Source organism: Chelonia mydas, chromosome 7, assembly GCF_015237465.2.
Source record: "Chelonia mydas isolate rCheMyd1 chromosome 7, rCheMyd1.pri.v2, whole genome shotgun sequence".
Classification (NCBI taxonomy): domain Eukaryota; kingdom Metazoa; phylum Chordata; order Testudines; family Cheloniidae; genus Chelonia; species Chelonia mydas.
Window position 1 is genome coordinate 21667028 of NC_057853.1, and position 24419 is coordinate 21691446.

General features: G+C 48.1%; 1 long non-coding RNA gene across 1 annotated transcript in view; it reads right to left on the reverse strand.

Annotated features, from left to right (window-relative positions):
• Positions 1–558: 558 nt before the first annotated feature.
• LOC122466466 overlaps positions 559–24419 on the reverse strand; it is a 29710-nt gene continuing 5849 nt past the window's right edge. The window contains exons 2-5 of the long non-coding RNA XR_006291982.1: positions 19987–19994; positions 16853–16857; positions 14863–14867; positions 559–591 (exon numbers count right to left, since the gene is read on the reverse strand). This is a non-coding gene — a long non-coding RNA (uncharacterized LOC122466466). The remainder of the gene's footprint in view (positions 592–14862; positions 14868–16852; positions 16858–19986; positions 19995–24419) is intronic.

The window sequence follows — 24419 nt, forward strand, 5'->3', positions numbered from 1 at the left end:
ATTAACTAGCCTTCAAGGCACAATAGTGGCATCTCTGGAGTCTAGGTCCTTTCTGCAGCATTAGAGGGGAAGTGCAAAGCACTGGAGAAAGCAAATGAATAAGGAGTGAAGAATGACGAGGAGGGAGCTAGATGAGGAGGAGAGAAAGGAGAGACAAATGAGGCCAAATACAAGGTCAGACATCTAGGAACAAAGAATGGAAGTCTCACTTGCAGGACAGGGGACTGTATCCTGGACTGCAGTGACTCCAAAAGGGAGTAACGAGAGTGATCAGGTAAGGTGAGCGATAACCAGCAGGAGAGCGGGGGGGAACGGACAGACGGACAGACCTTTTGTAGTGATAATCAAGGTTGGCGGCTGGAAATGGCCCACCTTGATTATCACTACAAAAGATTCCCGCCCCCTGCTCACCTTACCTGATCACTCTCGTTACAGTGTGTATGGTAACACCCATTGTTTCATGTTCTCTGTGTATATAAATCTCCCCACTGTATTTTCCACTGCATGCATCCGATGATGTGGGCTGTAGCTCACGAAAGCTTATGCTCAAATAAATTTGTTAGTCTCTAAGGTGCCACAAGTCCTCCTTTTCTTATTCCCTTTTGTGAATCATTTCAATATTTTCACATTTGGTTTTGTTCCGATTCAGAACAAAACACCCCAAATTTTGAAATTCTCCATGAAAGGGAATGGAGCCCTGACTCCAGGGCAGTCTGCCTGGTGGGCTGCCCTGGAGATGCAGAGCTTGAGAGCTGGTGGAACCCTGCCTGGTTTCTGAAGCGACTTTGCCAAAACCAAAACATCTCCACAAAACGTTTTGATTTCAACGAATTGGCAAATTCCAATGAAAACATGTTTTGACTAAATATTTCCAACTACCTCTGATATTACAACTGCATACAGCATTAGCCCTGGTCTACACTAGGACTTTAGGTCAAATTTAGCAGCGTTAAATCGATGTAAACCTGCACCCGTCCACCCGATGAAGCCCTTTATTTCAACTTAAAGGGCTCTTGAAATCGATTTCCTTACTCCACCCCTGACAAGTGGATTAGCGCTTAAATCGGCCTTGCCGGGTCGAATTTGGGGTACTGTGGACACAATTCGACGGTATTGGCCTCCGGGAGCTGTCCCAGAGTGCTCCATTGTGACCGCTCTGGACAGCACTCTCAACTCAGATGCACTGGCCAGGTAGACAGGAAAAGAACTGCGAACTTTTGAATCTCATTTCCTGTTTGGCCAGCGTGGCAAGCTGCAGGTGACCATGCAGAGCTCATCAGCAGAGGTGACCATGATGGAGTCCCAGAATCGCAAAAGAGCTCCAGCATGGACTGAACGGGAGGTACGGGATCTGATCGCTGTATGGGGAGAGGAATCCGTGCTATCAGAACTCCGTTCCAGTTTTCGAAATGCCAAAACCTTTGTCAAAATCTGCCAGGGCATGAAGGACAGAGGCCATAACAGGGACCCAAAGCAGTGCCGCATGAAACTTAAGGAGCTGAGGCAAGCCTACCAGAAAACCAGAGAGGCGAACGGCCGCTCCGGGTCAGAGCCCCAAACATGCCGCTTCTGTGATGAGCTGCATGCCATTTTAGGGGGTTCAGCCACCACTACCCCAGCCGTGTTGTTTGACTCCTTCAATGGAGATGGAGGCAACACGGAAGCAGGTTTTGGGGATGAAGAAGATGATGATGATGATGATGAGGTTGTAGATAGCTCACAGCAAGCAAGCCGAGAAACCGGTTTTCCCGACAGCCAGGAACTGTTTCTCACCCTGGACCTGGAGCCAGTACCCCCCGAACCCACCCAAGGCTGCCTCCTGGACCCGGCAGGTGGAGAAGGGACCTCCGGTGAGTGTATCTTTTAAAATACTATACATGGTTTAAAAGCAAGCATGTGAAAGGATTAATTTGCCCTGGCATTCGCGGCTCTCCTGGATGTACTCCCAAAGCCTTTGCAAAAGGTTTCTGGGGAGGGCAGCCTTATTGCGTCCTCCATGGTAGGACACTTTACCATTCCAGGCCAGTAACACGTACTCGGGAATCATTGTACAACAAAGCATTGCAGTGTATGTTTGCTGGCGTTCAAACAACATCCGTTCTTTATCTCTCTGTGTTATCCTCAGGAGAGTGAGATATCATTCATGGTCACCTGGTTGAAATAGGGTGCTTTTCTTGAGGGGACACTCAGAGGTGCCCGTTCCTGCTGGGCTGTTTGCCTGTGGCTGAACAGAAATGTTCCCCGCTGTTAGCCACGGGGAGGGGGGAGGGTTGAGGGGGTAGCCACGCGGTGGGGGAAGGCAAAATGCGACCTTGTAACGAAAGCACATGTGCTATGTATGTAATGTTAACAGCAAGGTTTACCCTGAAAGAGTGTAGCCACTGTTTTATAAAATGTGTCTTTTTAAATACCGCTGTCCCTTTTTTTTTCTCCACCAGCTGCATGTGTTTCAATTATCACAGGATCTTCTCCTTCCCACAGGCTAGTGAAGATTAGAAAGAAAAAAAAACGTACTCGTGATGAAATGTTCTCTGAGCTCATGCTGTCCTCCCACACTGACAGAGCACAGACGAATGCGTGGAGGCAAATAATGTCAGAGTGCAGGAAAGCACAAAATGACTGGGAGGAGAGGTGACGGGCTGAAGAGAGTAAATGGCGGGCTGAAGAGAGTAAGTGGCGGGCTGAAGACAGGGCTGAAGCTCAAATGTGGCAGCAGCGTGATGAGAGGAGGCAGGATTCAATGCTGAGGCTGCTGGAGGATCAAACCAGTATGCTCCAGTGTATGGTTGAGCTGCAGCAAAGGCAGTTGGAACACAGACTGCCACTACAGCCCCTGTGTAACCAACCTCCCTCCTCCCCAAGTTCCATAGCCTCCACACCCAGACGCCCAAGAACGCGGTGGGGGGGCCTCCGGCCAACCGGCCACTCCACCACAGAGGATTGCCCAAAAAACAGAAGGCTGGCATTCAATAAATTTTAAAGTTGTAAACTTTTAAAGTGCTGTGTGGCATTTTCCATCCCTCCTCCACTACCCCTCCTGGGCTACCTTGGTAATCATCCCCCTATTTGTGTGATGAATGAATAAAGAATGCATGAATGTGAAGCAACAATGACTTTATTGCCTCTGCAAGCGGTGATCAAAGGGAGGAGGGGAGGGTGGTTAGCTTACAGGGAAGTAGAGTGAACCAAGGGGCGGGGGGGTTCATCAAGGAGAAACAAACAGAACTTTCACACCGTAGCCTGGCCAGTCATGAAACTGGTTTTCAAAGCTTCTCTGATGCGTACCCGCCCTCCTGTGCTCTTCTAACCGCCCTGGTGTCTGGCTGTGTGTAACCAGCAGCCAGGCGATTTGCCTCAACCTCCCACCCCGCCATAAACGTCTCCCCCTTACTCTCACAGATATTGTGGAGCGCACAGCAAGCAGTAATAACAGTGGGAATTTTGGTTTCGCTGAGGTCTAAGCAAGTCAGTAAACTGCGCCAGCGCGCCTTTAAACGTCCAAATGCACATTCTACCACCATTCTGCACTTGCTCAGCCTGTAGTTGAACAGCTCCTGACTACTGTCCAGGCTGCCTGTGTACGGCTTCATGAGCCGTGGCATTAAGGGGTAGGCTGGGTCCCCAAGGATAACTATAGGCATTTCAACATCCCCAACAGTTATTTTCTGATCTGGGAATAAAGTCCCTTCCTGCAGCTTTTGAAACAGACCAGAGTTCCTGAAGATGCGAGCGTCATGTACCTTTCCTGGCCATCCCACGTTGATGTTGGTGAAACGTCCCTTGTGATCCACCAGAGCTTGCAGCACTTGAAAAGTACCCCTTGCGGTTTATGTACTTGCTGGCTTGGTGCTCCGGTGCCAAGATAGGGATATGGGTTCCGTCTATGGTCCCACCACACTTAGGGAATCCCATTGCAGCAAAGCCATCCACTATGACCTGCACATTTCCCAGGGTTGCTACCCTTGATATCAGCAGATCTTTGATTGCGTGGGCTACTTGCATCACAGCAGCCCCCACAGTAGATTTGCCCACTCCAAATTGATTCCCAACTGACCGGTAGCTGTCTGGCGTTGCAAGCTTCCACAGGGCTATCGCCACTCGCTTCTCAACTGTGAGGGCTGCTCTCATCTTGGTATTCATGCGCTTCAGGGCAGGGGAAAGCAAGTCACAAAGTTCCATGAAAGTGCCCTTACGCATGCGAAAGTTTCGCAGCCACTGGGAATCGTCCCAGACCTGCAACACTATGCGGTCCCACCAGTCTGTGCTTGTTTCCCGAGCCCAGAATCGGCGTTCCACAGCATGAACCTGCCCCATTAGCACCATGATGCATGCATTGGCAGGGCCCATGCTTTCAGAGAAATCTGTGTCCATGTCCTGATCACTCACGTGACCGCGCTGACGTCGCCTCCTTGCCCGGTATCGCTCTGCCAGGTTCTGGTGCTGCATATACTGCTGGATAATGCGTGTGGTGTTTAATGTGCTCCTAATTGCCAAAGTGAGCTGAGCGGCCTCCATGCTTGCCTTGGTATGGCGTCCGCACAGAAAAAAGGCGCGGAACGATTGTCTGTCGTGGCTCTGACGGAGGGAGGGGCGACTGACGACATGGCTTACAGGGTTGGCTTACAGGGAATTAAAATCAACAAAGGGGGTGGCTTTACATCAAGGAGTATTTCAGGCAGGACTTCACGGAGGGTTCCAATAAGAAATGGTGCACCTAAGTAATTGTTCTTATTGGAACAAGCAGGTTGGTCTGGCCTCTGATTGAAACATGGCTAGATTTACCTCGCTGCACCTTCTCTGTGAGTGACTGCAGTGTGACCTAGAGGAAGGAGTCCCCTAGACGGGGGTGGGGGGAAAGCAAATGAGTACAAAACAAAGCTGGTCTATTTCTTGTTTTGATCCACTCCATCTATCTTTTACATCTTTGGCTGGCAGCAGACGGTGCAGAAGTACTGCAAGCCATCCACATCTCATGGCTGCTCGGCAGAAGATGGTACAATAGGACTGCTAGCAATCTGTATCACCTGCCTGCTCACCATAAGATGGTTCAATAGGACTGACTGCAGGACTAAAGAGAATGACCTGGTCAAGTCACTTCTAATGTCTGGCCAGGAGCACCTCGGACATGACGATGACGGCTACCAGTCCTATTGTACCGTCTGCTGCCACAAGGCAATGGGTTGCTGCTGCTGTGTAGCAATGCCGTACTGCATCTGCCAGCACCCAGGAGACATACGGTGACGGTTACCTGAGCGGGCTCCATGCTTGCCATGGTATGGCGTCTGCACAGGTAACTCAAGAAAAAAGGCGCGAAACGATTGTCTGCCCTTGCTTTCACGGAGGGAGGGAGGGAACAGGGGCCTGACGATATGTACCCAGAACTACCCGCGACAGTGTTTTAGCCCCATCAGGCATTGGGATCTCAACCCAGAATTCCAATGGGCAGCGGAGACTGCGGGAACTGTGGGATAGCTACCCACAGTGCAACACTCCGGAAGTCGACGCTTGCCTCGGTACTGTGGAAGCACTCCGCTGAGTTAATGCAATTAATGCACTTAGAGAATTTTCTGTGGGGACACACACACTCGAATATATAAAACCGATTTCTAAAAAACCGACTTCTATAAATTCGACCTAATTTCGTAGTGTAGACATACCCTTAGTGAGATAGCCACTGAGATAGTGTGTCCCATTCTGGTATGCAGACTTGAAATGGATGGGGAAGTCCCGGATGACTGGAAAAAGGCTAATGTAGTGCCAGTCTTTAAAAAAGGGAAGAAGGAGGATCCTGGGAACTACAGGCCAGTCAGCCTCACCTCAGTCCCCGGAAAAATCATGGAGCAGGTCCTCAAGGAATCAATCCTGAAGCACTTACAGGAGAGGAAAGTGATCAGGAACAGTCAGCATGGATTCACCAAGGGAAGGTCATGCCTGACTAATCTAATCACCTTCTATGATGAGATTACTGGTTCTGTGGATGAAGGGAAAGCAGTGGATGTATTGTTTCTTGACTTTATCAAAGCTTTTGACACGGTCTCCCACAGTATTCTTGTCAGCAAGTTAAAGAAGTATGGGCTGGATGAATGGACTATAAGGTGGGTAGAAAGTTGGATAGATTGTCGGGCTCAGCGGGTAGTGATCAATGGCTCCATGTCTAGTTGGCAGCCGGTATCAAGCGGAGTGCCCCAAGGGTCAGTCCTGGGGCCGGTTTTGTTCAATATCTTCATAAATGATCTGGAGGGTGGTGTGGATTGCATGCTCAGCAAATTTGCGGATGATACTAAACTAGGAAGAGTGGTAGATACGCTGGAGGGCAGGGATAGGGTACAGAGGGACCTAGACAAATTGGAGGATTGGGCCAAAAGAAATCTGATGAGGTTCAACAAGGATAAGTGCAGGGTCCTGCACTTAGGACGGAAGAACCCAATGCACCGCTACAGACTAGGGACCGAATGGCTAGGCAGCAGTTCTGCGGAAAAGGACCTAGGAGTGACAGTGGATGAGAAGCTGGATATGAGTCAACAGTGTGCCCTTGTTGCCAAGAAGGCCAGTGGTATTTTGGGATGTATAAGTAGGGGCATAGCGAGCAGATCGAGGGACATGATCGTTCCCCTCTATTCGACATTGGTGAGGCCTCATCTGGAGTACTGTGTCCAGTTTTGGGCCCCGCACTACAAGAAGGATGTGGATAAATTGGAGAGAGTCCAGCGAAGGGCAACAAAAATGATTCGGGGTCTGGAACACATGACTTATGAGGAGAGGCTGAGGGAACTGGGATTGTTTAGTCTGCAGAAGAGAAGAATGAGGGGGGATTTGATAGCTGCTTTCAACTACCTGAGAGGTGGTTCCAGAGAGGATGGTTCTAGACTATTCTCAGTGGTAGAAGAGGACAGGACAAGGAGTAATGGTCTCAAGTTGCAGTGGGGGAGGTTTAGGTTGGATATTAGGAAAAACTTTTTCACTAGGAGGGTGGTGAAACACTGGAATGCGTTACCTAGGGAGGTGGTAGAATCTCCTTCCTTAGAAGTTTTTAAGGTCAGGCTTGACAAAGCCCTGGCTGGGATGATTTAATTGGGGATTGGTCCTGCTTTGAGCAGGGGGTTGGACTAGATGACCTCCTGAGGTCCCTTCCAACCCTGATATTCTATGATTCTATGACAAAATTGGAAAGGTTTCAGAAAAGAACTACAGAAATGATCTGAGGTCTGGAAAACCTGCATTATAGTGAGAGACTGAAGAAGAAGGTTAAGAGGTGACTTGATTGTGGTCTATAAGTACCTACCCAGGGAGAAAATTTTTGACTGCTCTTCAGTTTAGCAGACAAAGATATAACAAGAGCCACGGCTGTGAAACTGAAACTGGACAAGATCACTTTAGAAATCAGGCTCAAATTTTTAAGTGAGGATAATTTACCATTGGAACCACTTACCTAGGGATGTAATGGATTCCCCGTCACTTGAAGCCTTTAAATCAGGATGGGATGGCTGTCTGCATGGTATGCTCACTCAACCACAAGTTACGGGCTTGACGCAGGAATGTAATTCTGGGTGTAATTCTCTGGCCTGTGTTATGCAGGTGGTCAGACTGGATGATCAAAATAATCTCTTGTGGCCTTAAAAACTATGAATCTATGAGATGATGCTCAGCAGCCGACTCTTTGCCCTACACTTGCCTCCTGAGTGACCTCTCTGCTCGGCAGACCAATTCCCTTGCACTGAGTGAGCAACACCACACAAAGTGAAGAGGGACAGAAGGGGGCAGTGTGGATGATGCTGAGAGGGAGATGGAATAAGATGGGACTGGTGGGCAGGTGAGTGGAAATGAGGGAGTTCATCCCTCTTTCCAAAGGAGATGAAGTCACAGCAGGATTGATTGGCTGCACAGTTGCCCTGGCACCTCCGCTGCTCAGCATCCCAGTGTTTCTTACATGCCATTTTATTATTAGCACCCGACAGTCCCAATCCGGTTTGGGACCCCGTTGTGCTGGGTGCTGTCAAACATACACAAGGACTAATTTCAAACAAGTGAGTGTAACAAATGTAGCAGGGAAGAGGGCAGGAGAATGGAGGGGACAGTAGGAAGATCCCGTGGTTGCACAGGCTAACAACATGCACAGCTTGATGGTTCCAGGTTCTTTCCAGGTTTGCTTTAGCCTACAAATCAATATATATCGGCCTTCTCCGACTCTTCCACATCCTAGACAACAGTAGCTGGTATCTTAGAGAGGAGGAGAGGGTGGTAGCTTTAAGGATTGGTTCAGGGTGGGAAAACAGAGATACTGGTGGGAGAAACAGACAAATGGCCATTGCAGCCTAGCATTATTGGCAATGCATGGGAGCAAGGAGTGATGCAATGAGACAATGGTGGCTGAGCAATCAAGGGCACAGTTGTGAAGGGGCTTAAAGGGGAGGACAAGATGCTTAAATGTGATGAAAGGGGAAACAGGGAGCCAATGAAGTGATGTGGGTGCTGTGATCACAGGGACAGGCAAGGAGAATGCTCTTAGTAGTTGTGTTTTGCATAGCCTGAAAGAAGGTCTGGCTGTGGAGGCCAGAGAGGAGGAGGCTGCAGTTGTCAGGATGTCAGCTGGAGAGGACCCAGAGAATGGTTTTACCTAGAGAGGCAATGAGAAAAAGATTGGCTTTTTGGGATGTCATGGAGGAAGAAGCAGCAGGATTTGGACTTGGCAAGAGAGAGGGAGTCATCAAAAGTTGGAGTGACAGGAAGGATGGTGGTGCTGTCCGCAGTGACAAAGTGCATCTGATTTCACCAGATGAGACTAGAAAACACCTTGTAAAAGCCTTAAAACCGTGACTGGTGCGGCGTTATGACTTTACATAGCCAGTGCCTGGAGCCTTATGAAACATCAACTTCCTTGGGCTGGTTATGTGCAGATGGCTGATGCTCATCTTCCAAAGCCAGTCCTCTTTTCTCAACTTAATCACAGTCAGAGGACCCATGGGAGACAGAGGAAATGCTACAAAGATACCCTGAAAGTACATTGTAAGAAGGGAGGCATTGACCCTATGAATTGTGAAGAGCTGGGTGGCAATAGACTGCAGTGGCATCGCATTGTACATCAAGTCTCAGCCCGTTTTGAAGAGAATCGCCTTGATCGAGAAGCTGAGAAACAACAGAGGAGGAAGGAAAGGGCATAGCATCCCAGCCAGTAGTTGTGCTCTCTGCAAGCAACCACCTGTCACATGTGGAAAAACCTGTAATGCACAAATTGGACTCCTCAGCCATCTTAAGTCTCCTCAATGACTTTTCCCCCGGCAGACATCATCCTCATATCAAGGGGTAGCCGACGACAAGTCCCTTCAGAAGCATACAGGCCTCAGGTGAATGCAAGCAGGATGAAGGGGTCACATAAACGTTATGTTTACTTTCTTATACCAGCAGGATATTCAGGTCCTGCCATTTTGCTCTGAGCAAACTGAAGGTAAAGGATGGGACTGGACAACATATCCTGCTCATCTGCCAGCTGGTGGCCATAGCAGAAGCAAGCTGAGATTCCCTGTTAGCCCTAAGAAGAGATCTTGGCAGAAGTCAAGAGGCCTGAGGAGAGAGACAACTGAGGAGGCTTCCCAGGAAAGGGGTCAACCCTTTCTGCAGTGAGAGGGAAGTGTTTCTTGGCAATGAGATAAGTACTGGGATTGCGGGAATCTCCTGCACTCCCACTCCAAGGAAGAAAAGCTCAGAGGTTATGGTTAGATCCATGCCTCAGGGACCACTGTCTAAAACTACTGTCCGAGCTTGAGAATTAATAAATAATAATAGTCACCTGGGTGGAGACTGACTGGGTCTCCTGGGTGTGAGCAGCTAACCGTTCGCACCTGTATCCTGTGCCCAAGTGTGTGCCTAGCATCCGCTCTGTCTCGGCACAGTGAGCCATGCCCACGCTCAGTTCTATCCATGGAACAGAGAGTGACCCTTCATTTCTTTTCTACACTGATTGTATTTTACATGCACCCCATGTGGGAAGATGATCTTCAGATACTAGAGCTGCCGTGCTGTGGGATACATCTGTAGCGTTGCCCTAAATGTACTAGTTGTAAAGTGGTGGGAGAAGCCATGGAGGTGAAAGTGCTGGGTCATTGTATCTCCTGCCCACTCCTTATTCTCCAGACAGCATCGCTCTGCCTGGGAGATACTGACCCAGAAAGGCCTGACGATGGAAGAGAGTGATGTCTTCCCCCATCTAGAGCAAGCTTTCATCAGTAAGGACTCCATATGTGCCAGGGGAATCCAGTCCTGGGCTTAGGCTAAACCCATCCCTCTTCCTCTCCCCATGAGTGCATCCAAAAGAAAAATCAAACCACTCTGTCAAGGGGAAGAGAAAGCGAAAAAACAAATTAGAAATCATGGGCTTGATTCCCACCTCCCCCATCCCCATATGCATCAGAAGCTATTCTACGGGAGACATGGAGTCATACCAGTGTCAAACCAGCCTCTGTATCTGGCTGATGTGAGTAATTTTATGTACCAGCAAACATTACAACCCAGTATTTACTCAACACTAGGCTCTTGGTGGGGAAATGGCAGTCAAGGCATAGATTTTTAAAGGCAACCAAAATGTGAGCATTCATCATAGACCTCTGGGGCAGGGCAATGGCTTAGAGAGCCTAATAAGTCCTTTCCATCTCTAATACCTGTGATTACAAGGGCAGGCCAAATGCTCTCAGGTAGCCTAAGCTGCTCATTTGCTTGGTAAGAGGCACTTTTCACTTGGCCATGTCATTAAGGTTACAATATCAAATTGCTCTGCATAACGGGCTGCGGAAAGCCACCTCTGCAGAACCATCAACTCAGCAGCAGAGCACCGGGTGCATCGAAAACCTTCTGTTGGGTGTACCTCGGGGTGATCTGCCCTTTGTCATCCTAACCTGAAACAAAGAGAGATGGATCCCAGGACGAGTCTGCCTGCAATATCGAACATGGTGAATTTAATTCCTCTGAAGTGTGAGGAAACTGCAGTCATTTACATTTAAAGAAGTCAAAGTCTCCCCATTCGGAGCAGAAAATAAAAATAGCCAGATTGTAACCTTGGATGTGATGCCTCTGCATGGACTCCAGTCATTGCTACTTCACAAACAACAGCTGGAATCCTGGAGGCCCCCTTGAGGGAAGGAGCTAAGATTGTTGCTCTGAAGATCTTTGGGCTCCTCCTGGTTCCCCATCCTACTTTGGTCCCATCCTACTTTAGTGGAGGGAGGCTAATGGAATGCCCCAGAGAGTTCTCCTGGCCAGGACTTCAAGCGAACTGAATGAAAGACCATTCCCCAAAGACTGTATCCCAGGTCTTAGACAAGAGTTAATAGATTCTAGGGTGGCCTTGGGAGTTCCAGTTGCGCTGGGTGTACTCAATAAAAGCTGCTAGCTCTTAACCTTAATACTGAGATATGGACCCTGATTCTCAGTTTCTCCAAGAGCTTTGGGAGGGTGGGGGCAAAGCTAGCTTTAAGCCACCCTGGCACGCCTCAGATTCTGAGGCAGACAGGCAGCTTCCCGGTCCTCAGTGTGAGTTAGAACAGAGACTAGCTGTAGTGCGGTGTGTTCTGGCCTGTTCCCTTTTCTATATGCTCTCCCTTGCTTTCATCACACATCCCAGTGCACACCCCTTGCACTGCAAGTGGGAACAGAACTCGTGTGAAGCCCTTACACCAGCTCTACGGCATCTAGGTAGGCCTCTTGCTTGGGGGACATTCTTAGGAGGCCAGTCTGTCCCCATCAAGACCTCTTCATGCAACAAGAAAAGCATAAAGAGGCCATAGTATCTTAACTCAAGGCTCCTGGACACTGGGGCATGATTATTTCTTCAGAGGCTTCGGGGCTGGCGGGGGTGGGGGGGTTGTTGAGCACAAGTTGTGTCTATTTCTGTCACTGGAGTTGGGAGACCCTGTGTTTGGTGAGACTTCTCCAACTTGCTTTCTTCCCCTGAAAGTGTTGGAGAATTTTATTTGAGCTGTGCAAAACATTCCTTCTTCTCCCTTGCCCTTCTTTAACTAAAGTCCTTACTGCCCTAGGACGATGTACTATTACCAAGCCATGAGTTTCCAACAGTGAGAAGCCTGGTGGTGCGCACACAGTGAAGACTCTCGCCTGACAGGCATTCTGGCCTTGTCCCCCCGTCCCCCCGCCCCCATGGTCTGCCAGGTTAATCAGCATAATAATGAGCACACAATAGACGAGAAGTCCTGTGTGCCCAAAGCCAAACTGACTCAAAGCCCCATAGTTCTGCTCTGTTCTCCAGTGGCTTCTAGAATCCTGGTCTAAATCTAAAATCCATTATTTTCCCAAGGAAGTTCTTAACTTGGCAAAACAAGTTCCTTAGAAAGTATTTCAAATACTTTACTTTCCCCTAGAAATACATACTTAGAACACCTTGGAAAGTACTTATGGGAAATACTTAGCCTGCAAGTTCCTTGGGACAGGGACGGTCTTTTTGTTCTGTTTGTACAACACCTAGCACAAGGGGGTCCTGGTCCATAACTGCGGGCACCTGGGCACTACTGCAATATACATAATAATACGCTCCCCCCATTCCTATTTAGTGACCTCTTTGAAGCAACATCCAACACTCGCTGTGGCTGGCACCATTTCCTGCAAATTGTTTAATTTATCATCAGTGAAAATAGAAAGAGAGAGGAGAGGTTCTTTTCCTTTCCAGCCTCTGAAATGTCTCTCTTCACAGCATCTGTTTCCCACTCGCTTGTTTTTTTAAATTCTTATGAAATTGATGAATGCCTCTTTAAGGCCTCATGCCTGCCACATCGACCGAACACCCTTGTAAATCAGATAAATATCTCAAGGATCCTTATCCTGGGAAAAATGAGATAATTGCACTAAATTGAAGTGCCTCTTTTTTTCTCTTTTTTTCCAGCTGGAGTCTCCTGTGGTAACAGGTGCATAGACTGCTAATTCCTGCACAGGAATTACTCTCTCTGAAGGAATGGCCCTAGGTAGCCGGTCCAAATCAACCTACGGAAATCATATTTAGCCAAGACAGATGATCAGTCAGGAACCTTCCCACAGCTCCATCCAATTTCTAAAAGGTTAATTTTACCAGACCCATAGTAACCCTAGGGCATTCTCAGGCTTATGGAGTGTCTGCATGGCATAAGTGGGGAGTTGCCCCTTTAAAAGATGGGGAGGAGCTTGTTCTTGAAGTGCATCTTTCAGGGCAAGGTCATATCATTATGTATAGAACATATGCAGAGTACTTGGTGCTGTACAAATTACAGATGTAGACATGTTTCATGCCCCAGGGACCTTACAATCTAAATGAGAAAGACTGCACATTCCAGATTTATAAGGTAGTGTGACCAGGTGCTGAGCCTCAGGACCCCATGTAGAGGTACAGAGCTACAGAGCAATTTTACTGACTCACACTGGCAGCCATTCCAAGTGGATCTCATTAGCTCCAACTCAGGAGTATAAAATGTCCAAGGCAAGAGAGAGAAAGGGGGACAGGAGGTTCAGCAGGGAGGAATAGCTTGCTCAAGAGGGAGCTTGGGCTAAGCATCATGGTTGTAAAGTCAGTTCTCCCTCAGACCTTTGTAAAGAATAAATGCAAACTCCAAGAAGGACATTGAATAGGGAGTGTAACACACTATGTGTCTGTGCCATCTGTGTGGGGTCTTGCCTGTTTACAAAGACATAGGTTTAAAATGTTCTGTGCATGATCAGTTATCACTGGAAGGCCTCGGTGAAGAGAGGCCTGCTAGTGGATTAGAGATTCAGACAAAGGGAGTAGCCTGGAAAGTGGAAGAATTCCACAAACAGGATGTGTTGGGATGGGGGCAGAAGGTTGGTAGGGGAAACAGGGATTGGGGCAGAGTAATCTAGAGTCTTGAAGGCAGAGTAGTCCAGAGCCTTGAAGGCAGTGAAGCCCCCTGGGTTAGCAACCCTAGGGGGATGCTCCACCTTTTAGTAGTGGGCTCTCAGCTGAAATGAAGTCTGGTCCTGGCTACCCATGACAGTCATGCAGACAATAGTACAGTCCCACCCCCACAGGAGGAACATCTGCGTCCAACTCCCACCAAAAGGGATCAGAATTTAGAAGATACAAAAGGTTTCAGGCAAGTGGCATGGAAGACCTGAGTGAGGAAGAGAAGAACAGGAGGAAGGGAGACAACTGGGGAAGGAAAAGATCTGAAGGAAGGTTGCACAGGAGCAGGAAACACAGTGAAAGGAGATAAACAACAAACAAGGAGCTTGTTCTACAGGAGACAAAGTGAAAAATGAGACTGGAGGCAGGAAAGACGAAGGGGGCAGAGAAAGGTAAATACCAATGTGGCCAGCAGCTGGTGAGTTGGGAATGAGAACCGGCACTGGATCCCCAGTTTTCAGTATGGGCACACTGACTTCTAATCCATGCCCAGGAAAGTGACAGTTCCTCACCTACTACAAAGCCAGCTAGGTAGACCCTCTGGGCCGAGAACAGAACAAATCAGGGTATGTCTACAATGCAAAAAACAGTATTCTTAACTCAGGTTAGCTAACTTGGGTTAAAATAGCAGTGAAGACATGGCGGCTCGGCTTTTAACCCAGGTTACCAGCATGAGTTCAAGCTTATAGGGCAGGCAGAGGTTGAGCTCAAGCTGCTTTCCCAAGCTAAAAGCCAAGTTGCTGTGTCTTCTCTGCTATTTTAATCTGAGTTAGCTAATGCAGGTTAGCTAATCTGACTTAAGAACATACCTTCTCTTGCAGTTTAGACTTACCTTCAGTGTGACTGTGATGGGGTGGGAGACCTTCTAGCTGAGCAACATTATTAACCCACTTTCCCAATTCAACGGTAAAAGCCTTCAGAGGAGAATGGCATGGGGCGGTGGGTCGCAGGGAGAGAGAGAAACAAGTGACCTTTCCTTTCTCCTCGCTCCTGGGGAAGGAAACTTTAAAAAAGAAAAGAAAGCCCACAATATTTTGTTTCCAGCGCAGAAAAGAAAGCCCACAATATTTTGTTTCCAGCGCTGTACAGCCAAACACACAAGCAAAATGGGGAATGTCACAGGGAGTGAAGGTGAATGATGGTGCAATCCGAATGGGATGATTAGTTCTCTAAGAGGTTTCTGGGCAGCACCTGGAGTCCCAGGAGGAACCAGCAGAGAGCATTTTATAGGTGATTTTGTATACAAGGAGGAGGAAAGAAATCATAAATGATAGGCGGGGAGATGGAGACACCTAGATAAGCACAGTGAGATGACTGAGCTGCTTTCACAGCAGCACTCCCAAAATGCCAACCGCGCTACAAAGGAGGGGATGTGAGTGAGCATGACACTAGCAGCTCCTCACATCAGGGAAGGTGCTGCTTTATGCTTCTATAGACCTTACCAGCCTCCATAGGGCAGGTGAACAATTAAACACACGGGGCCAGAGTAGAGGTATCCTCAAGCTGCTGTATTTAAATCTTGGTTCAGATTCTAAATCCCCAGTATTCGAGGGGTGCTTGGATCAGGTCCAGATCCAACACTGAGTCGCTGGATTGTTTTCGAACTAGACACCGTGTACAGCATCCCGGCCTCCACAGCATCTGTTTCAGAAGGAGAACGCAGAACAAGTTGTTACTTTGCTATGTAGTTTTCTCCTTTAAACATGTCAGCTTAGCCGAAGCCCCCACCACCACCACACACGCACACGCAATGGCCTCATGGAGCACAGGGGGCCAGCTGGGAGTGCAGGCCAGGCTGGCCCTGTGCTCCATGAGGCTACCACCAGCACTGGAGCAGCAGGAGAGGTCTCAGGGCTGCAGGTGGGTTGAGAGCGAGGGCAGCAGCAGCTGTTCCTACTTCACCTAGGCCTGCTGTGCCAGCCACAGCCCCCCTCAATAGATATAGCTCTGTATGGATTCATTAGAGCCCATTCTTCAGAGATGCTCTCACACATACTAATAATAACCCAAAGGCTGGGCAGGACTGAAATGAGAGGCGGAGACTGGCAGGATGAGCGCGGCGGCTGTACCGACCGGTTCATAGCTGCAGTAGCACCCAGGGACGGTGCCGTGTGTTTGCCCCAGTTCACCCCTCAGCTCATCACAGTGAGAGGAGCAGAAATGGAAGTCACTTGTGAAGAAGTGGGTAAGTGGCATCCCTGAGGGCAGAGTGACTGCTGAGGGGGTGAGCAGAGGTGACCGATCGCTTGATTCAGATCCTGCTTCAGATGTCACTTCTCTCCTCCCCAGTGTTCCTCCCACCACGTGTGCCGCCCCTGCACTGAGTTACCTATTCAAATGCTGAGCAGCTGGGACATGAGGGCAGAACCAGTGGCTGGAATGAGAGGAGCACAGGGCGCAGAGGAAGAGGAGGAGGACATATAGAGATGAAGCTTTAATCCCAGCCTAGGGTCTGGGAGTATGCAGCCTACCATTCTCCCTCCGCTCTGTTTGTATTGCAGCTGAGACTAGACTCCAGCAAAGCCAGTGCAGCCCAAGGAAGATTATAGAAGCCAAATGTTATTGGTTTTGTACACAATGACAGGATGGAGAGACAAGGATGGGAGAACTGGAGTAGCCTTGAAAGCAAATGTGAAGAGCAGTGACATGAATCATGGATCTCTGCAATGTGTTTCTTAGGGTCCCTTCCCTCCGTCATAAGCATTGCCAGGATAATCCAAATTCCCACAGATCTGGCCTGTGTCCTACAGCCATAGTGTGCACTGGAGAAATCTAAGCCCCTCTCTTGCTTGCTTCAGACAGCACAACCGTACAATCTCGTCCTGTTGTGACGCTGCACCCTGATGTTACAGGTCCTGGAATAAACCCGGATTTACTCAGCCTGGGAGTCTCTTCCTGTACTAGCCCTGGGAGATGCAGTGGCTGCTCTAATGGGTCTCTTCCATCTCTCATTTCTATGACTGTTCCTGCAGGCCAGGCTTGCCAGGCATGAATCAGTACTGCTCCCTGAGTACCAGTTGGGTGGCTGTTTGTCTATGCATTCTTTGAATATAGTTAATTGCTGTTGACTGGGGAAAGTTGCTGGTTTGAAAGCCCCTGAGAGTGAAGTCCTGATATCCCGTATAACTCAGGCAGCAGCAGTGGCTGTTTAATCTACTCCACTCCCTGCTCATTATCCCCAGCTCTGACCTGGAAGCACCACCTCCAGGGCAGGGTAGGATAGGTCAGCCTCCCTGGCACATTCGGTCCCTGGCTGTGTGATGAGACTAAAAACAAGGAGGCCAATGAACAGTTTCACTGAGCGACTGGGTGGATGACCTCTAGACTTTCCTGGTGCAGCAGGAATCCTGTCTGACATCAAAGGCATCCATGTGACATTTCCACTGTTCTCGAGAAGAATCAGCCTGATGGTGTTTTGACTCTTTTCTCGGAGACTCCCACACGGCACTTGACAATCTGACTTTGCTCTGAAATGCAGAATCTGGGCGGCATGGTAGAGACGTGTGTCAAGCATGAAGCGCTGTCAGTCAGCCCCAGTCACAACACATCACGGCTTAGAAGAATTCTGATAGACTGGAGGGCAGGAGGGGGAAGAGAAGCATACGAACAAGCAGAAGAGGCTGAACAGGAAAGTTAGGAGAGAAAGAGAAATCGAGTGCCTGTCAGACTGCAGGGAATAGTCCACGTAACAATGGCTTTTTGGCTTTAAATGGAAAACTACAGCAGTGTCAGGAGCCGGAAGGGCTAGGGAATCAGCTCAATTAGAAAGGGTAGGGGGGAACTAGACCTGGAGGATGGACAAAGAGTGGCTGTGTTAAACAGGTGTTCTGCATTGGAGGAGGTGAAGGATGGTTTGAAATCCAGAGCCTTTCATCTCTGCTGCTGCACGGAAAGTGGCTCAGGTCAGTAGCAACTGGAACATGTTACCAATTCATGGCAGTTTGGTGGTTAATGTAAAATGAGCTGATGGGTCGCGCTCCAAGTCTTAAGGGTGAGGTGTCTGCCTCACTAGAAGCCATCCCTACAGATGGCCCCCCCATTGGCCGTCTTAGCAAAGAAGCCAAACATTGAATGCCTCGAAAGAGGTCACTGTTAGCCATGGTTAAGTATCATTGGTGGGATTGCAGAGAAAATTGCTCCCTGCTGCTGCCCAGGCTGGACATTTCTATGAATAAAGGGAAGATCAGGCTGGCAGGAGAGGCAAAGCAATGCTGGAGCAGGGGGAAATGGGAACAGCTAGGAGAATTCTGGGACATAAAGAAACTGGGGAGAATATTGGGGTTCCAAAAAGACTTCTCGCACTCGGTTCCCCAAGAGTTCAGTTTGATTCTAGTCTCGTTAATCAGGTTCCTTTATCTGGCATACAGCAAAGCTATGCTGAGTTGATTAGACTCAAGCAGAGTGGGTGGGTATAGGGCATACCGCACATCCAGCATTGCACAGAACACCTCTTTCTTCATGTACATTTACTATACATTGCATTTCACATTTTGGGATTGGCTTGGTTAGTTTGTGGGAACCACAAAGAAGCTCTGTTCATGCACTGTCCATATACGACATACACTTTACCTCATCTTATGTCCCAGGCTTATCTTGTCCATTGTAAATGGTTCCCTGGGTGTTCTGCTTTATCTTAGCTAGTACAGGTACTCTGTCTTTTAGCATACTGAACCATTTACCTATTTTAGTTAGCATAACCATTCTATTTACAGCTTGCTAATCCATTTACCTCCCTAACCCTGTCTCCCAAAAAATAAGACCTCACCCACGTCTAATTACTCATGTCAAGCCAGGCCTACAGAGAAGACCTCAAAAAAATAGCAGAAAAGCTTCAGGTTAGTCAAGTATCCTCATTTGAGGGACTTATTCAACATAAATCAAATTTACCTAACCTTCTGAGGTTGGCCTGTCAATTCCATGAGCCCTGCAAGGCGGTACCAACACAAATGTTACCTTCAGATCTATTGTGGAGAAGACACTGGAAGGAACTGCATGAAAACCCAGCTCAGCCACAGACTAGCTGTGTGACTCTGGGCACGTCACTTAATCTACCCTGTGCTCAATCCCACATCTGTAAAATGGGGGTAATACTATCCTTCCCCAAAGGAGTGTTGTGGGGGTAAAACCCATTAATGACTGTGAGGTGCTCAGTCAGTAGAAGGATAAGCACCATATGAGTAGCTAGACAGAAAGCAACCCTGACAGGATTTGGGCCCATATGTAGCACAATGCTATGAGGTCAGGAGCTCAGTTTAGCTCGGGGAAGGTCTGATTTTCCTCTTTGCTAAAATACTGCTGGTGTGATAGACAAGGGAAATGCAGTGGGTGGTTGTATACTTTGATCTCAAGGTGCATTTACTAATCTCTGAGAAGCTAAATGAAGAAGTTGTGAGGGGTGGGGATGGGAAGCTACATAAAATACACATAGGCTAGAAAATCAGCTGAAGAAAGACGGGAGAGTAATTGGCTCTCAGAGGCCTGGCTCTGGAGAGAGGTCGCTCCACCAGAAACTCAGTCCCGTTCATGTCCTGTCCTTTGGACAATGTGTTGTGCCCCAGCCTCAGCTCCCCTACGGGGTCTGCAGCTGCACCCTCCGCCTGGGCATCACGTGACAGGCAACGTGGACGAGGCTGTGTTACAAAAGGAAGTTTACTGCAGGGTGATGGGTCAGGCAGGGAATCCAGGATCACTGCCAAAGAGCAGGAGGAAGGGGACTGGAGATAGAGCATACATGTGTTAAGTCTAAGGTTATGTCTACACTAGCACACTTGTCAGTCGGGGGCGGGAGGGGGAAGGCATGAAAAAACACACCGCTGACCGACATAAGTTTCACTGACAAAAGCACTGTTGTGGACAGTGCTTTGTTGGTGGGAGATGCTCTCCCACCGACATAGCTACTGCTGCTCATTGGGGGGTGGTTTGATTATGCTGAGAGGAGAGCTCTCTCCCAACGGCATAGAGTGGCTGCACGGGAGACCTCACTGCAGCACAGGTAAGTTATGCCACGGTACGGTCTGGCGTGTAGACATAGCCTTAGTCCACAGCTGCAGGACTGGGGCGTAATAACGAGCGATAGCCCCTTTCATCCAGGGAACTTAAAACACTTCCCAGAGTTCATGAAGCAGCATTGCTTCCCATTCATACAGATGGGGAAACAAAAGCACAGAAAAGTGACGTCACCCAGTGATTCGCTGGCAGAGCCTTGACTAGACGCTACATCTCCTGAATCTCAGTTCCCTACTCTAACCCGTTGTCCAAACTACCTTCCATATCTGTGAATACAACCCACGAGTCCCTCTCTGACTACTCGACCCCCACACACCCTCCGATAGCCAGGAATAGAACCTAGCAGCCCTGTCACCCATTTCCCGGCTCTACCCACTAGCTAAGGGAGGAGAAGGGGATGAAAGATTATACGTGGGCTGGAGGCCGCGCTGAGCACTAAACCTCATTTGCTGTGTGTGTTGATTGCCCACCAAACACATATGTTTGGCGAAGACGTCATGAAACACCTCTCCGAGCCCAAGTGGAAGAGCAGCGGGAGGGACGGGGAGAGGAAAATGGCCCCCAGTGGCCTGCCCTGAAATGGTGGAGATATAAGTCCAACAGCACATGCTCACGAACCCAGGCCGGGCTTGGTGGGTTAATGTGACAATCCATTTCTGACAGCGTGTCAATACAAAGCAATTTAGGAGTGCATGAGAAATCGACCCAAGGTAACAGGCAATTTCTCCGCTCTGTTGGTTAGATGGAAGTAGGGACCGATGAGGCTGGCTTCTCAGAGTGCGCTCACCTCAGCACAGCGCAGGGGCTGCTGTCATGTTAGGCACTCTCACTAGAAAGAGAAAGACACAAGCAGCTGGGCTGCCCTGTTATGAGACACAGCCCCTTGGGGAGGTCCCCTTCTCTGTCATCATTTGGATTTCATTTCTTCATTAGAATAAGCTTACCTAAGTACAACAGCAGGCAAGCTGCTTTGAAAATAGTGCCCCTTTAGCAGCACCCTCAGATTGTGTGTGTCATCAGGCAGCAGAGACCATCCCCTGCATGCAGTCCTGGGCCAAACAAGGTTGTGTATTGGACGCTCGTGGATGGGGTCCTTCCTACTGTATGTAAGGGGATGATTTTCTAACGAAGGAGACACCCTTTGTTCTTCTGGGTTCTTTTGGGGATGGTTATTGTGGGATGGGGAGCTGAGTTAAAGCAATCAGAGTTTCAGCTTTCAGCAGCCTCTTATGATCCACTCTTGGGAGCTTCTGTGTCTAAATGAGATTGAGCTGTGGCAAAATTGTTCATAATCCTCCTGGAATGAGGCTGGGGAGGGAGGGAACCCAGCCACCAGACCCTGAGTTCAGGCTGCCACCTGATGCCTTATATGAAAGGCAGATGAGTCAGCTCAGGGTACAGAGTTAACAGCTGAACTGTAATATGTTGGGGAGTTCCCTCCAGAGGGTCAAGCAGGACTTCAGGACAGTCAAAAGATGAGCATGGGCTCTAGAGAATCCACCCCAGGTTTTACACCAGTGCCTGCTAGGATGGAACTTGGGGAGTTAGGCAGTGCTGGGTGGATACCCAGGAAGCGGACATGATCAATAGCACTCACATTTATGCACCTGGCTATCAATCTCCAAAGGCTTAAGGGGGCCCTAGTAATCAGCGATAAAGATGTAGAAAGCCCAGGGATATAACAAAAGAGTGGGAAAGACAAAGGAGAAGATAAGGCATACTGAGGTTCAGCCCACCAGCCTTCCCACACCTGCAATCCCTGGAATTGATTGCTGGGATATTGGAAGGAGGATCTATGTCATACTCTGCAATAATCATCTAAAATTCACGACACCTCCTGCATGCAAATGTGCTCGCTCAAAATGCTCCTGGCAGACAAATGCAAAAAGGATGCAAGCACAGTTCAAGTGAAGCCATTTACAAATCCAGACATTTATCAGCTGAAATGTTTTGGTTGTATTCATCCAGTGCTGGGTGCTGATGAGAATTTTCATGAGGGTAAAAGCCCCATGGACTGTTGTTAATTAAAAAACAGATAGAACCCTACTCTTGATCTGAACTCCCCCAAAATCAAGGGGTGTTTGAATCCAGTGACTAGATTAAAGTCCACCTCTAATTTAAAAAGGACATAAACTATGTCATCTCCTGCAAACTAAGAAATTACAGTATCTGGCCATTTCTAGACCAAAGAACTCTGGATGCTTTTGTGAACCAAACTTCCATCCAACCAGTAACTGAAGATTGCAGAGAGAATGGCTATACTCACTAGAGGGGGCTAAGCAAAGAAGTCAAAAGTAGAAGAACAAGGAGATGGTGGGAAGTATTATGTTTAGTGTGAGCAAGCCTGAATAACATTCCAGTTTAAGGATACTGATTCATTGCATTTTACTCCTGGTTGCCATCAGGTAAAGCCAGGCACTGAGGGCTTATTCTTCAGTGGGTTGCATAAAGTGTCTGATTCCTATTTTAGTCCAATTCAATAATGTAGTTAATAAATATTAACAAAATTAAAAGTAATTAATTATTAAAAGCAGATGTACTGGTGTTTGATGAATTAGGCACTAGCTCTGCCTTTGGATCTTGTTTAGCTCCAGCATATGCTTCTGATAACCAGCTGTCACTTACCAGCTATGTGGTAACTGTCTTATTAAATTCTAAATGGGCATATGGAGGTTACAGTTAAAGCACTATTCCTTCCCACACCCCACCCCAGTATCTTTTCCTCACAAGCAACCAGGCCAAATCATCCATTTCTAGCAACATTTGGGCCTTAGTTAATGGGATGCTTGTTGAGATCAGCTGGCCCAACTTATGACCTATCTTTTTGTTTTACACCACTATGGAAAAGCCATATAACTCGTTGAGAATTGAAATCATCATCATAAAACCCAGATGCTTCAGTCTTTTAAACATATTTTTTTAAAGCAGGGACAGTCACGTGAGCAACTCTACAATAACAAACCCGTATGCACAGCCCAGTATTCATGAATAACACGACAGTAACAAAGCAGCGTGCCCAGTTCTTGTGAGCAGCAAAACCAGTGTGTGAGGGGGAGGAGGATGTTGAAATAGGGAAACCAATGTCATTCTCATACTTCCCTGGGGTTGTATTAAAAACAACAGTAAGTACAAAACAGTATTTAAAATTCTGAAAACACTTCAATATTGTATCATGGTCACATTGCTTAGTTTGGGGTTAAGCCGAGGCAAATAAATTAGCCGTGCATGCTTCAGTTTCCATAGCTGCTGGCGCTTTGGTTTCCAGCAGGGAACAAAGGCGATGTACCTTTCCCAGAGGCACAGAGATGTACCTTTCCTAGAGATAATGTACCCACCCCCCCACCAAGACATCTCCAACACAGACAAAAGTTAGAATATCAGAGTAGGAATACCAATAAGGGCCAGTTTAATTCTCACCTACACCACAGACAGCATTAAAAATCTGCTCACACGGCCCCCTTCTTGGGGGGTCCCACTGCATACTGGAGGTGGGTCTATGCCTTCTTAACAGCATTTGAATGCTAGTGCAGTTGGGGAGGGGAAGGATGAAGGTGGATCTAGAAAGCTCTGATACTGCAAATCTGTATGATAAAGCACTGGTTAGCTTGGAGGCAGCATGTTCAGCCTCTGAAGAGGAAGGACCTTGTGTTGCTCAACAGTGATGCCTCTGGCCACACAGGGAATAGTCTTGACAGGTTCAGAAGGCCTGACCTCCTCCAGCTCACTGTGGCTGGGCACATGCAGACATGTGATAGGGACAGTAAGGCAGGTGTGGGAAGAATACATAGAGAGGGCCAGATTTAGTGACCACCTGGGCTGCCGGGCTTCGGGGGTGCTGGGCTCAGGGTGCTGTTTTTATTGTTAGCAACAAAAGGGAAAATAGAATGTTTGAAGTAAAATGTTTCAGGTCTTCTGTATGGGGATTCACTTTTCACTAACCTCCTAGAATGTTCTGGATCTTTTTAGAATCTCATGGAACCTTCCAGACTTTCAGAGAACTACATTTTCCTTGAACCTCCTAGAATGTTGTTAGACATTTCCTTGCTGGTATATAAGGGGCGGAGAGTCGCCAGTCAGTCAGGGAGATATAAGAGCAAAGTGAAGTGAAGTGAGAGCCCAGCTGTAATATTGTGAACCTTGTTTTACTGTGTTAAAGCTTAGAGGACACTAACTTTTTTTTATTTGCTTATATATGGCATGAATAAATACAGATTTACAGATCCTAGCGTGCAAATCTATCGTCTTATACAACAGGGATAAATCATGCATGCAAGTTGTGCATCAAAGTCAAGAAATGGGCTACAAATGCAATAAAAAAATAAGGCATTCAAAAGTTTAACAAATGGAGGGGGAGCCCTGAAGACGCTCCTCACGTGGGGTGCCAGTGGTCCAGGGTCAGCCCTATATGTAGAAGCCAGAAGTGAGGCTTTAGCCCAGCCTGTATACTTGTGGCAGAAGCTGAAATGCAGAAAATAGAAAAGAACACTCCGGAACTCAGCACCAGCACCGGTGGCCATGCCTT